Below are 13,966 nucleotides of genomic sequence, written 5' to 3' on the forward strand. Positions count from 1 at the left end.
TTGCAGATCACATCCCTTTTCAAAAAGCATCTACTGTCAAGGTTGCCACACTGTTATTCCAGGAAACAATGTGACTGCAAAGGAAAATCTGAAAAAACAACATGTATAATGCAGGGTACAAGAGTGTGCTTCCTACTTACAAATAACTACAGTATTGACTAAATGTCTTCTAAGGCCAAAAAGCAATGAAGTCAGAAGTCACACCTCCAGTTGGTATGCTACTCTGATGAAGTGTCTTGTGAGCAGGAAAGCTTTACAGAATCATTACGTCTTCTGTCAGGAAGAAACATCCAGCCATGCTAACTATCCAGTCTATCCTTTGAGAGAGGGACTATCTGTAGTTACACCATTTCCTTCCCTCTTCCCTGTTCAGACCAGAAAGCCAACATGGTTGCAGAAAGAACCACAGGATGTGGCAGATTCATCTCCAGTGCCATCTCAATGAAGTCACAGTACTCATTTGTTTCTTCACATGCAAGGTTAACCCAGCAAAAAAATCATGTGATTCAAGGGACAGGGAAGACCAGAAACACCAGAGCCTTTCCCACTGAAGGGCTGACATGACACAAAAAGCCACAAGCAGCAAGCCTGCCACACTCCCCCAGAGACACTGCCATAGCTCAACATATTTCCTCTCAGAAGGGTTTTCACTTCTTGTGTGCTATCTATTCAGTATTTTGGAAGAGGAAAAAATGTTTTTTATCACCTCTTTTTCACACTCATACTACTGCATATTGAAGCAGAAGTCTGTCATCCCCCTTAAGTATAAGAGGCTGTATTTAGATCTCTCAGGTGGCCTCATGTTAAGTTTCAAGAGCAGTTAAGCACAGGAGGAGACTATCCCTCTTGTCCTTCGGCTGCTTAGCTAATTAGTGAAAACAACAAGAAACCAGAAAATCTTTTTATTTTTGCTAGATAGTTGTAGTTCTGAGAGGCAATGATTCCAGCAATGTGAAGCTGTGTGCTACTTAGGGTCCTTCTTTAGGGTGAAAAAGAAACATCAGGTTTGTTTAGTTAAAACTAAACAAACAAATCACCCTGATCTAACCCTGCCTGTCAGGGTGCATTTTGTCCATCTCTGTACCCAAAACATATATAACTAATTCTATTTTCTAGAACAGCAATTGTTGATTGATGAGTCATCTTTCCTGTAAATTTATTTTTTTAAGTGATTTTGGCATTGTTCCTTGAAATTCCTCTCTGGCTATGTAATGGAAATTTTGACCTCATACTCTGGTTTCTTTAACATCACAGATACAGAGATTATGAGTTTAGAAAGGCCAAACAATTGAATAAAGGATGCAACGTAAAAATCTGTAGCTCAAAAAGAAAGCAAACTGTACAAAATAAACTCATAAACTCACAATTAAATATTTAACTGTGGCCATTAGGTTATGTTCCTAATAATAGGAACTCATTTATTGAAATTAAGAATTGATGGGGGAGGGGGTTGCTTCCCTCTTTTTACTCCCAAAATTGATGATGTGGTTAAAATGAAAGTCACCAAAATATATAAAGGTTTAGTTTTTTCCTATTAATTAGCAACTCCCCATATTATAGTTTTTAAGCATACTGCAATTAGTTGTCAGACAACACCAAGTAGAAAAATGTAAGCCAGAAGAGAGTAGAAAGAAAACAAAAGCACCAAAGAATATATTCATGAGACATAATTATTGCAGAGGGTAGCATAAAACTCTTCAGACTGCAACCACCAAGAGTAAGGGCATTTCTTCTCTACTCTCCCTCCATTTGGGGACAATGGAGAAAGTTCATGGTAGCTCAAAGTCCTCAGCTATGCTGAGGTCAAAACATATGACAAAGAACTCAGAATTTTGAATTGGTCCCACAAGAAGAATTAGATAGATTTTTTTATAGCAAGAATAAAAATTAACACATCTGAAGCCTACTCCAATTTATCTAAAATATCATTTAAAAAATAGAATAGAATCTCTTCCTTCCACTCAGCCTGGATTCAGCTGTCAGGAAAACTCCGCAGTGCTCAGAAACAGACAGTGCTGCAAGCACCTGCTGGAGCCTGGAGCCAGCATTTGCAATTAGTCGATTGCAAATCATCATGGTGAGCTAAATCTATGGAGTGGCACATTTATGGCTTAGAAAGGCCAAGCCTATTGAAAATAAATTTACATGCCTATCTTCCAGCTGTTAAGTGGGATGGCCAAGGGACATGACAATATGAGCTTCAAATTATGCATTCTTTTAAAAACTCTAAATGAGATTTCTCAGCTGACAACACTGTTATGGTCTCTGGTAATTCTTCATGGTCATGCCAGAGGGCATCCCACTCCATCCCACCCACGTTTACTCTGCTCCACCAACCAGTTTTCATTCAGGCTGAGCAAAAGGGATCACATACTTGGGAATGAGCTCCACTAGCGTCTCTAACCACAGGGCAGCCCACACCAGTCTCTTCACAGGTTTCATTAGACACTGAGCACCTTAAATGACCAATTTAAACTAGAAAGATCACAGCAAATTTGAAGCTTTGAAGACAGTCAGTGATCTTGCCCATCAACATGGCACTCTGAATGGAAACTGTACACCCAGCAGTAAATTGGCTCTGCCTAGGTAGGCTGGGACACATGACTGTGCTGCTGGGACTCCAGACAGTTTTGCAGCTGCTTTGAAACTCATAGGAACATCTGTTCTCAGTCTGTTGATTTGAGGGAATAAGTTAATGTGACTTGTACAAGTGTGATGGCTGACTGATAAGGTTTCAGAAAACACTTGTGATAAGATACTACCAGAAAAAAAAAGATCAGTGTTTTGTAACATTCCCAGCTCTTATCATAACTTTAATGATGTTGAGTTCCCAAAAGAAGACAGTAAAATTATTTGGTTTTTACCTTTTCAGTCTCAGCAATCAATCTAACAGCTGGTAAAAATCATTGTTATTTGGGAAAAAAATAAACAAACCAACCTTCAGATTTTCATGTAGAGAACATCTATAAAAAAACAGCTCAAAGTTTCTGAGAACAGGTAACAGCCAAGTTGAAACTGTTGAAACTGTTTCTACACATATTAATAGCTCAGAGATAACTGTAGATTAGTAAAATGAAGCCTTGGGTGAAATACAGAGATTTAATACAAGCTACAGACTCCATTACATACAGTGACCAGTGAGTGCAGGAGAGAAATGGCCAAAAGCTTTCTTATTACATTGATGCAATTTTAAGTAAATAATTTTCAAATTCTCCATATCATTCTCTTTAGCTTCACAGGCAAACTTTCACTGATGCAAATAGAAGCCAATACTGGGGGAGATGGGCGTCGAGTCACAACATACAAACATCACAAGAATAGTTGAGCAGAACATGGAGAAAAAATATTTAGCATCTGTGTAGTTCCTTCAGCTGCTAGGGAAACATCCACCAGATGTTCCTAGATGTTACCTCAGCTGCCTCCCAAACCACTATCACATCTGCTCTCTTCCTTATTGAATACCGGTGGTAACTGAACTAATGTTTCACTTCATCTTTGTAAAATATTCTCAACACCCTTGAGGAACTCCTTTTTAAGGAATTATGCTACCCACAAAAAGCAATGTGAAAATCCCCTGTGATTACATGACTGTATTTCCTGGAATTCTCAAGTTATTTAATATATAGGGAATACCATCATCTATACAAAAGTATTATTGGAAGTGATGATATCTTTTCATAAACACAGCTATTGAAACAGCAACAGAAATAATGGTCCACAGAAACTACCAGAATTAAAGAGGAAGATGGGAAGGAAGAAACCCCATCATTTTAAAATGCTCCTCCTTATCAGGGACACCAAAATTCTTCCTCAAGACCTTCCTTACACACCTAGAACTGAAACTATTTTCTGTGTTCAGCTACTGAAAATCCCCTCAGCCTATCACCTTTGTGGTATGCAAGATTTGCTTACAGCAGTGGAAGAGTTGCAAGTGTATCCAGTAGAGGAGAGGAAGGAACACAAAAAAACCCCAAACCACCAAAAAACAATATGCACCAAAAGAAAAAAAAAACAAACCACCAAAGACAATGACCACACAGATCAAAATGTCTTATCTTAACACTTTCTATTCTGGAATTTTAAAAACTCAAGTTTACACATAAGCAATATAGAACATTTGTGTATGATCTAAAATAATCCAAAAGGAAGTATTTTTCTAAGACTGTTAGTCCAGTTTATCTATTATTCTCAATGATCATCATTTTCAAAATGTGTATGGAAGTAATGATTACTTATTCCAAACCCTCTCAAGGTATCCTCCAAACTTTGTATTTTCAGCCCAAAACATTTTTCTAGTTATTTTTCAGGTATGCTGCACTCTACTATGTAATGTAGAGAAAAATACAATAAGACATCAGAAAAGCAAAAAATGTACAAATCCATGTCACCACTATGCTCTAGCTGATACCCTGCATGACCCCAAACAAATCCCTTAGCTGCATTCCCACCAAAAAAGGAGAAGGCTCCAGACTCCGAAAAATGACTGTCAGACCAAAAAATGTTTACAGAGCAGCTTGCAATCATCAAACAGAGGGCTCTGCAAATGGAAAGTATTACAACATATGGGATGTTCTAGCCATGCGTTTAAAAAAACCCAGAAGAGCAGAAAAAAGAACCTTCACAATCATGAGTAGGCACATGTTCCAAACAGAAATTAAACTCCTGCTTCTCTGGTATAGGTCTTTGATTTTTCATTACTTATACTTAATAAATACTATATCTATAAACAAGAAAAATAAATCAGAAGCTCATCCATACAGGATCAAATAAAAGCTGCTGAAATACTTTGCAAACTGCAGACATGACAAGGTTCTTGGAAAGAGGCAGTATCTAGTACCAGATTTCATTCCTACAGCTAAAAGTTAAATTTCCAGGTACCAAGGTCTTTTCTGCAGGTTTCAGTCACCTTTATAAATGAAGGGATAAAAGGAAAATAAAAACAATGTGTGTGACATCAGGATGCAGCAATGCACATACTAACAATTGATTTGACAGATGGAATGAGAAGCTCTCACCTTCTATTTGCACATGAGAAATGAAGATAACTCAATGTTTATTTGAAGATGAGAAATCAGGATACATTTATTTGCAGGAAGAGAGGGTATCACTATTTGAAAGGAACTCGGAAAGGTTCTTTTTCTTCTCCTCCTTGGTAAAATTTGGATGAAGGAACAACAAAACCAAATGCCACTGTTTCCTAGTGAAATAATTGTTCAAGCAAACAAAAAAATAAATTCATGATTACAAAGGGATGGATAAAACCAATTGTACCTTGTTTCCAAATGCATAGCATAAGCAAATCAAAAGCCTACTATTTTCTCTATAATTATTCTTCCTTATAAAAAAATTAGCTATACCTTTCATTCAACACGTAAATAGATAACAGAAATAAACATTTTCTCTCCATGCGTCAAATTAATGATTAACCTCAATAATTAAAAGCATCAGAGTGCCGAAAAGCCATTGGTTTCTCCAAGCATTCATCCATACTGCACATCTGACAGTGGTTTCAAAGAAAATCTGGATTGAATAATGTGAAGATGTGAAGAGACTGACAATGAACAGCATTTTAGTATTGCCCAGTCACAAACCAGCAAGCTTTAGTACTGCATGTCCACATTAGGAAAAATGAAACAGCTTCTTCCGAGAACAACATGCTGGGTCTTTGACCCCTGTGCCTGCATTTTTCCCCTAAAAACCTGAGGAAATTTGTTATCCTAATTTCCCTTGTTCCTTACAGCCATACAATCTAGTGTAACTACTAAAAAAATCACAACTTTGCTTTTAAAATCTTAGGAAAAAATGTTAATTAATTACCCACTTTTGTAACTTTTAATAAAAGAATTTTATGATGTTGTTGCTTTAAAAGAAAAATGTTCACACAAGAATTAAAAACAAAGCCATAAAATACTTTTCTCAAAGATTAGTAAGTGGACTGGATGGCCTATGATAATGAAAAAGCCACTCAGGGCAAGCATATCCTGATGCTAGCATAAAAGATTGGCCTTCCCATGGCAAGAAGGCAACCACAGAGCTCTGGCAAGAAAACATGAAACACAGTGACTTCTTTCACATTTTATAAGGGCCTTCTTTATCTCCCTTCAAATTCCTGCAGGAAAGGGTCTTTTGGCAGTTTTCATAGCCACTAATTCTTCTATAAAATGAATGAAAGAATGAACACTGTAACTAGACTTATCACATTTCTCAAGACTTTTAGGCTATGGTGGACAGACAAATTTATCCTGCTTTAAAAGAAACTTCACAAATGCAAGTATATATCACAACACACCATTAGCATATGGTGATTACAGAACATGTTTGAGGGAGGCTCGGGTGTGCTTAATCATATAATTCACAAGAAAAGACAGATCACTATGGATATGTTACCACAATGAGACACAATTTCCAAAATTCAAAGCTGAAAATAGGTTTCAGAATAGAATTTGAGCAGACTTTTCAAAACCAGGAAGACGTGATCAAAAAAAGGGCATGACTGTAGACTTGTCCTGGCCCTATAATCTTTCTCTGGGTAGATAACATACAAGACTAGGTGGCCAATGGTCTGACAATCTGCTTCTCAATGCTCAGTAGAAGCCAGATATAAAGAAGTGATACCTTTCTTAGCCAGTCTATCCATGCAACTGATGGTATGATCCTTTTATTACTTCATTTTTTAATAGCAGTCCTTTTACTGTTAATGGATGTGGTTTATGCAAATCTATCCACCACAGATACAGATTTATAAATTACTCTAAATTACAGTGCTGTAATGGGACAGTGTTGACATGAAACTCAAGTAGTGTAGGATTTTCCAGAGGCACGATGCCTAGAGCCAAAGTTTAATTTCAGCTCTGAAGCAGATTCCCTTTACACCTTTAGGTTACTCATCTCCATTTCCTCCTCTCTTAGCCCTCTCTAAACCTGCCTCCCAGGATGGTGCTGGAAGTTTACATAATGAATGTGAATCATCTTAGCACTGCCTCCTGAAATCCAGATATAATCAATAATGAGCCAAAGCTCTACTTGGGCAAAAGCTGCATTTGAGGAAAAGCGCATCTTCCATTATGCCTGTCAGAAGTGGTCTCACAAAACACTAAAAAAAGCAAAGCTGTGCTCTTTTATTCTCTGCCAACAAATGCAGCAGTCTGCCTTTAAGTGTACAGCCATGAAGGCTGCTTAGCTTTCCTAGAGCCACACGCTGACGTGGGGCATCGCAGCTTCTCTGCCAACCAGCTCAAGCTTGCAAAGCAGGAGACAGCAGTCAGGTGATAATCTGTGTGCACCTGCCTTCACAGCCCCCAGATGCAGAACAGAGACATCACTGCCTGTGAGCATGCATCCTCTGCCAGGAGTCACCTCTCCTTAGAGGAGATGTCTCCCTTTTCCTACACACAGCTGAAGGGCAGGTCAACACTCCTCAAATTTGCCTAGCTGCTTGCATGATCATTCTCTAGTCATTTCCACCCAAGACACATTACCACAGATGAGCTCCCTCAACTTTTTTGGTTGTTCTGAGCCTGCTTCTTCTGACCAAAACAAGCCAGGGAACAATTGCAGCTGAGAAAGTGGGTATGACAGGGCAGAATTTTGCAAGAGATGTGGTAAGTGCTTGTATGTGACCAGCACACCATTAATCAATGCCCAAGGACTTGTTCAAATTATGCAGCTGCCAGATGCACTCTTCCCTGTGTCATTCACAAGACTCCACCATCATGAGACTCCCTGTATACTAGATTTGATCACCTGCTCAAGTACTTTTGTATGCTGTGATCCCAGTTGGTTTTGGCATCAGGGTCAAAAATAAATTCAGACGTGTTCTTGAAGAGACTGGTTTTTTTATGTAACACTAAACAGCTTTACATTATAGAGCAAAAGGAAGGGGCAGCTACTTGAAGTATTCTAACTGCTTTTTAAAGTCATTAACTTTTCATTTGGTCAGCTCCTGGCAATTCCAGAGGCATCACAGCAGGCATGTTCATGTCCCACCTCCCTGTTCGTTTCTCATGACAGTCATCATCACCCCCTTAACTTTTTGGCCATAAGGATCACTTCAGCACTTACTGAAGGCTAAAGGTCCTCCCAGAGTATTTTCAGTCCTTAACTACAGAGCTGTGAGACAGCTTGTGGATGAACATCCAGTTTTAATGACAAGACAAAATGATGGAGAAGCTGTTATTACTCTCAGAGGCAAGCTGTTCCTCTAAGTTCCAAGACCAGTTTCTGCAAGAGAGTGTCATGAGAAGAACTGCCAAAAAAAAAAAAAATTAAACCTGCATCAGTCATTTAATACACAGAAAAGAATTAAACTGCTGTCAGTCGTAAGTTTCTCCAGGTCTGACTGTTTCTGTACCAAGTATATTGCCAGATCCACTAAAGAAAGTGAGGACAAAACCAATGCATGTGCCCAGACACACACACTGCATGACAGCCACCTCACTCAGATCTCTGGGCAAGATTGATTTTAACTTTGCTGATTTTCCACCCTGGAAAAAAGATTATACTCAGATTTGTAACTGATAATAAAAAACCCCAAACATATATTAACACAAGACAAAACATGAGCATCTTACAACGGAATTATCTGAAACCTACTACTTATTTAATTTCATTTCATCAAAACAAGAGAGGTGGTCTACTCATAAGCAAATGTTGGCTGTTTACTGATATTATGTTACAGTCAAGACATTACAGGCCCCTGTAACTGACACCAAACCAGAGACCTAAATGTACAAAGGATTAATGTTTTCCCCTTATTCTAGATGGCTAAATTTAGTTTCAGTCGGCAATTTCGCCAGGTCAAAAAAAGAGCAGATGAACTCAGAGATGCAATCTTTCCACTGTACATTTAATTCATTAGCAAATTCGCGCACACTTTCCATCCATTTACATTCACTGGCACCAAAGCACCAGCAGGGTATGAACTCCTTTCCCCTTTTCTCCCGAAGCAACACTGTCTCTAAGCCTCATTACCTAAACTGAATATAGGACAACTACGAGCAGTTACACATCTAAAACCAATATATTAATCAACAACTGATTATATCAAAAATGTGATACTCGTTTGAGAATATCCTTATGAAAAACCCTAAGAAATCCCATGACTTTTTATGAGCCTTTTAAGCTGTAATCAGTTTATAGCATAGAAACTGAGTCAGCTGCTATATAATCAAGCCTCGTCATGAGAAGCACAGCTTTGCAATGACACATCGTGCATTATTCTCAACCTGCACGAGCCTGAAACACTGCAATCACCACCAAGAGCAGCTCACAGAATCTTCCCACTGAAATCCACAGGAAGGTATTTTCACCTTCCCTTCCCAGTCAGAAATTGCTTTGTTAGAAAATGGAGTCCGCCTTCCTTTGCCACAGCTACTGCCTTCTGAACACAATTCCCACCTTTTGATATCACTAGGTAATTAAGTGTCTCCAGTACAACTGTGTCACCTCCATGCCTTTATTCTTGTTCCCTCCACAGTTTGCTGTCAGGCTATGGGGACCTCGCCTGAAGCAGTCTTGACACCTCCACAGAAAGAGTCCCACGGCCCTGAAATGCTGTTCTCTTCTTAACATGCTCAATGAGCTTGGCAGGACAGATCATACTCAGATCTTGCTTTCAGTTCTCCCTTCCTCCACATTCTGGTTTGTGTTGGCCCTTTGCCCACAAGTCCAAATCAGGAATGCTGGTAGGAAGGGATGTTGCTCATCGCTGCAGAAGACCTCCTCTGCAGGGAAATGCAGAAATCTTCCTGTGCAAAGCTTCCTTTTGCATTTGGAACAGACCTTGGTTTAAGGAAAGGCAAATTTTCCTATTCAAATGGGAAACAAGCAGAAAATGCAATGCATATGAGTAAAAACTTATGTGCGTGAGAGCTCCCATTCCTAGTAAATAATTATTACCTGCAGTAACAGGCAGTGCAGATCCCACCCCTCTCCTTCCTTTGTGTGTATGTGTGGTTGGGTTTTTTCCCTGCTTTTCCTCCCCCCTCTTTTTCTTGTTCTTCAATAGCATCAAAAGAAAACTAAGATCTTTTGGAGACATAAATGAAGCATTCCTGCTATGGAATGGCATCAGCATCTGGACACCTGGCAAAACATAGTTCAATTCCTACTGTACTATTTCTCAACCCCCCCTGACAGCAAGCATGAAGAGTCTTGCCTTTCTTCTTATTTACCAACAAAAATTAAAGCTGAGAATGTTCAGAAGTCCATTTCAATACGTTTTGCTCCGGTTACATTACAACAAATTGCTTTGATCGGGGTGGGGGGAAGGAGGAGAGGAGCAGAGCACATCTTAAGTTCACAAAGCTAAAAGCCAAGATGCGCAAAACTGAAGCATTCCAAAGTTAAAAATAATCGTCTTTAAACTGCAAGAGCAGAGCTGTAATTTTGAGCAGTACAGCATGACATCACAGTTTATGTGGGGCCAGCTCCATAAATCAAACTGTGCCTAATTAGAGTTCATACTGCAAATCTACATTATTCGGATGAATAATTAAAACAGGACAGTCCATAACACAAGCCAGATATGTTTACTAAAATATGTTTTTTTCAAACCTTTATGTTCACTACTGCTCACAAAGCTTTCACATTTAGTAAATTATAGACCCCTCAGCTTTTATTTTAGGCTGACTCCACTTTCAAGGAATTCTTCAATTAACTTTACATTGCTTCGAGCTCTTCATCCAATGAGAAAACAATCTGTGGTTTCTTACTTCTCCCAGTGCTAATGGCTGCCCTCCATGTTTGACTTGCAGACTTACTGTCTTTTTAGAGCCAGGATCTGTTTGTCTAAAATCAAACTAGTTTTCATAGTATTTTGACAAGTTCTCTATAAAAGGAGAATGAGCCTTTGTGGTGGGTTAACTACTAAGAATAATGAAGGTTGTTCTCACAATCTCAACAGATAAGTGCCAAAATTAAGGAACATTGAGCAATACAGCCGGAGCTGAAAGTCCTGGCTACCTCAGTTGCCCTTCTTTCCCACCTACTCCAATTTTTCCAATTTCTACTTCTTTGAGTTGTTTTTCTAAAATGTGTGCTTTTTCTCAAATCTAAAAGCTATGACATACTCACACATTTTGTAGCATAAAAAAGCCCCCAGTGCTATCAAACATTACTATCTGTAGATGGTCAGGACGCCTCTGGAATTGCTGGAAATGCTGTGGAGACTTTGACTATCAGTTACTGGGTAGACAATGTCAAATCAAGAGCCAAAGAGTTTAATGAAAAGCATGAGCTGAAGAAAAGGGATAGGATTCATTCCTAAACTGCACATTTTTCCTCCTAGAGCTTGAGAAATTTGTGTGAAACTTTTAAATCTCAGAAATAAAAAAAACAGGGGAGAGTTGGCAGCTCTCCTTCCTTTTCCCTCCTGATATTTAGCTTGGTAAATGGACCAACATACAGATGATTAAAGGAACTCTGAAGACAATGACTAAGAAGCAAAATGTTCGACAGTCTCAACAAAAAAGGACTATACAAAAATAAGAGTTATGTCTATTAGTGCAGTATTATGTTGTGCAAGTAATTTTTCTTTTCTGTAGAATGTTAACCAAGCACAGATATGGAGAAAGTATAATTCACTTCTTAATACACAGATTTTTAGATAAAAAATCCAGGGGATTTTAAAGAAATCAAAACACATTAAACATTAAATGCACAGCACAGCAATATTTATAAAGACATGACAAATGAGTCTCCCTCAACCACAGCCACCACGATCAGCATATCCTTAAATAGGAATGTACCTTTCAGACCTCCATTCCAATTTTTCATTACAATAAATAAGCATCAAACTTGTAATTTCCTTTTTTTAAATTTAAGACTGTCTTTGTGGCCAGAAATATTATGACTGACCTCTGTTAACTGCAAGCATTCAGAGCCATAGCCATTCCAATTCCCTTACATCCTCAGTGTGCAGCAACAGTTTTCTCAGAAAAAAAAAAAAACAACAAACCAACCCTGTAACTATTTGGACATACTTCTGAAAGCAACAGTGAAAATTAAGAAAGCAGCCTTCCCAAAGAAGTATCTATTTTTGAAATGTGTGCTCTTAAAACACAATGCTTATGGAATGAACTACTTCAGTTCTCTTGTGTAAACTTGTACAGATTGTTTGCTATTGATCTTTTGAGTCATATTTTGGCAGCAAACTGATATCCTTGTAGAAAATATAAGTACTGCAGAACAAGTGATGTAATCTACATCTACACTTAATTTTTTTTTTAAAGTTAAATTTATATTTTAAAATAATCTGAACTGCATACTTCATTTCTTCCCCAGATTAGGAGCTTTATGATAGTGAAGACCTTCAGAGGAGACAGTTTGTCTGTAGGAATGTGGCTCCTTCAAGTCACAGGACAGAACTCAGATCAAAGAAAGTAGTGTTTCTATCTGTACTTAAATCTAGGTCTATTAATTGTTTTCTTAACTGAATGACAAAAAGTGACTCTATAAAACCAGTGCAAAACCTGATCTCAAGGAATTGAAATCCAGGGTTTTTTCACAGTGTATTGTTCTTTCCTCCCTGCCCCCAAGCCGCTGTCCATTCAGAAAACAACACATAGAAGAGAAAAAAGAAAAACTGCACTGTAGCAAGGCTATCCACACGGCCAAGGCTTGTGCTGTGTGCGCAGTATTTATACATGTACTGCATGCTGATGTGGCCCAGAGCAGGGGCACAATGTCCAGGTTTCTGGTCCTTTGTGGAGTACACGGCAGTTGGACACAAGTAGGGTGAGAGAGCATATGGAGGTGGGTAGCTGACAGAGTGAAACTAATGCAATATTCCAGACAGGTAATTAAAGCTGTGCTCAGCCTCAAACTCTCAAATATGGTAATTCTTTAACCAACAAAAGAGATTGCCAGGAAAGGACAACAGTGAGTGAAAGTACATAAGCAAGAGCGTGTGCAGGACATGGAGCATAAGCGCTTTCTCCTTTCTTCCTCTAAAGTTTCTCCCACTGAGAACCACTAATGTGGTTTCTCCCACTGAGAACCACCTAATGGCCTGAATCTCTTCTAAGTCTGGTTACTCTAAAAACAAGAACATGGTCAAGGCCAGTATATAGAGAACAAGTATAGGAATCCTACCTTTTAAATCCTAGATCAATGTTTTCTTCCCTTTCTGAAGCAGTGATTGATGCCAGCTTTCTCACACCTTTTCCTCACTCTCATGCCATCAAGTGCCACTACTTCTCTACCCTACTGTCCTTGTCACACTGCTTCTCACCTCTTCCTCAGGCCACCTGAGATCCAGTTTCATGTGGAGCCGTAAAGATAAAGACAAACACCATACACCCACCTCTGGGCAACTACAAGCTTTGTCTCTAGAAGCACAGCATCTCAAACTTTTCCTTCAAGAGCATCTCTAATGGCCCTTCAAATAGAATGGCAAGGAAGGAGCATATTTAAGACTTGAGAAAAATTAAAATTAACACAGTTTGCAGTGACTTTATTGCAGGCTGAAGCCCACGTAAAATCTGTTTGAATAACAAGCAAGAGATTTTTGCCTTATATTACACAAAGGAAGAGACTAGATGACTCCAGAGGGTCCTTCTGACTAAGCTGTGGCAATATAAGTGCTAGAGAATTTTAAAGATCGGGATTATTCCCCAGTATGAATTACACTATTTCTTGTTTTAAGTTTTGATATTCTAAAACTAGACAAACCCCAAAGGAATATTATGCACGCAACAGCCCAGAGCCTACCTTTAGATACTGTCCAAATGACATATTTTCTGACCAAGGAGATAGCAATACCTCTGTTTTCATTAATTCTCTATTAAGAACCACAGGATTCAAATTGTTGATTTCCAGCTTTACCTCATGCTGGGCCTCCCACTGATTAATTAAAACTGTACTTGTAGAGGAAAAAGAACGAAAAAGCAGAACTGCAGTAGTTTGAACCAAGAGTGTCCCTGATAAAAGAAACGGTCTGCTGTTCCCAACTCCTTTCCATAGGTTG

General features: G+C 38.7%; 2 protein-coding genes across 9 annotated transcripts in view; one reads left to right on the forward strand and one right to left on the reverse strand.

Annotated features, from left to right (window-relative positions):
* The window catches only part of CMSS1 (cms1 ribosomal small subunit homolog), a 223,453-nt gene that overhangs the window by 94,190 nt on the left and 115,297 nt on the right, over nt 1-13,966 (reverse strand). The gene's annotated exons all lie outside the window — the stretch shown is intronic.
* The window catches only part of FILIP1L (filamin A interacting protein 1 like), a 190,918-nt gene that overhangs the window by 61,308 nt on the left and 115,644 nt on the right, over nt 1-13,966 (forward strand). The gene's annotated exons all lie outside the window — the stretch shown is intronic.

The sequence above is a fragment of the Motacilla alba genome, chromosome 1 (genome assembly GCF_015832195.1).
Source record: "Motacilla alba alba isolate MOTALB_02 chromosome 1, Motacilla_alba_V1.0_pri, whole genome shotgun sequence".
NCBI classification, from domain to species: Eukaryota; Metazoa; Chordata; class Aves; order Passeriformes; family Motacillidae; genus Motacilla; species Motacilla alba.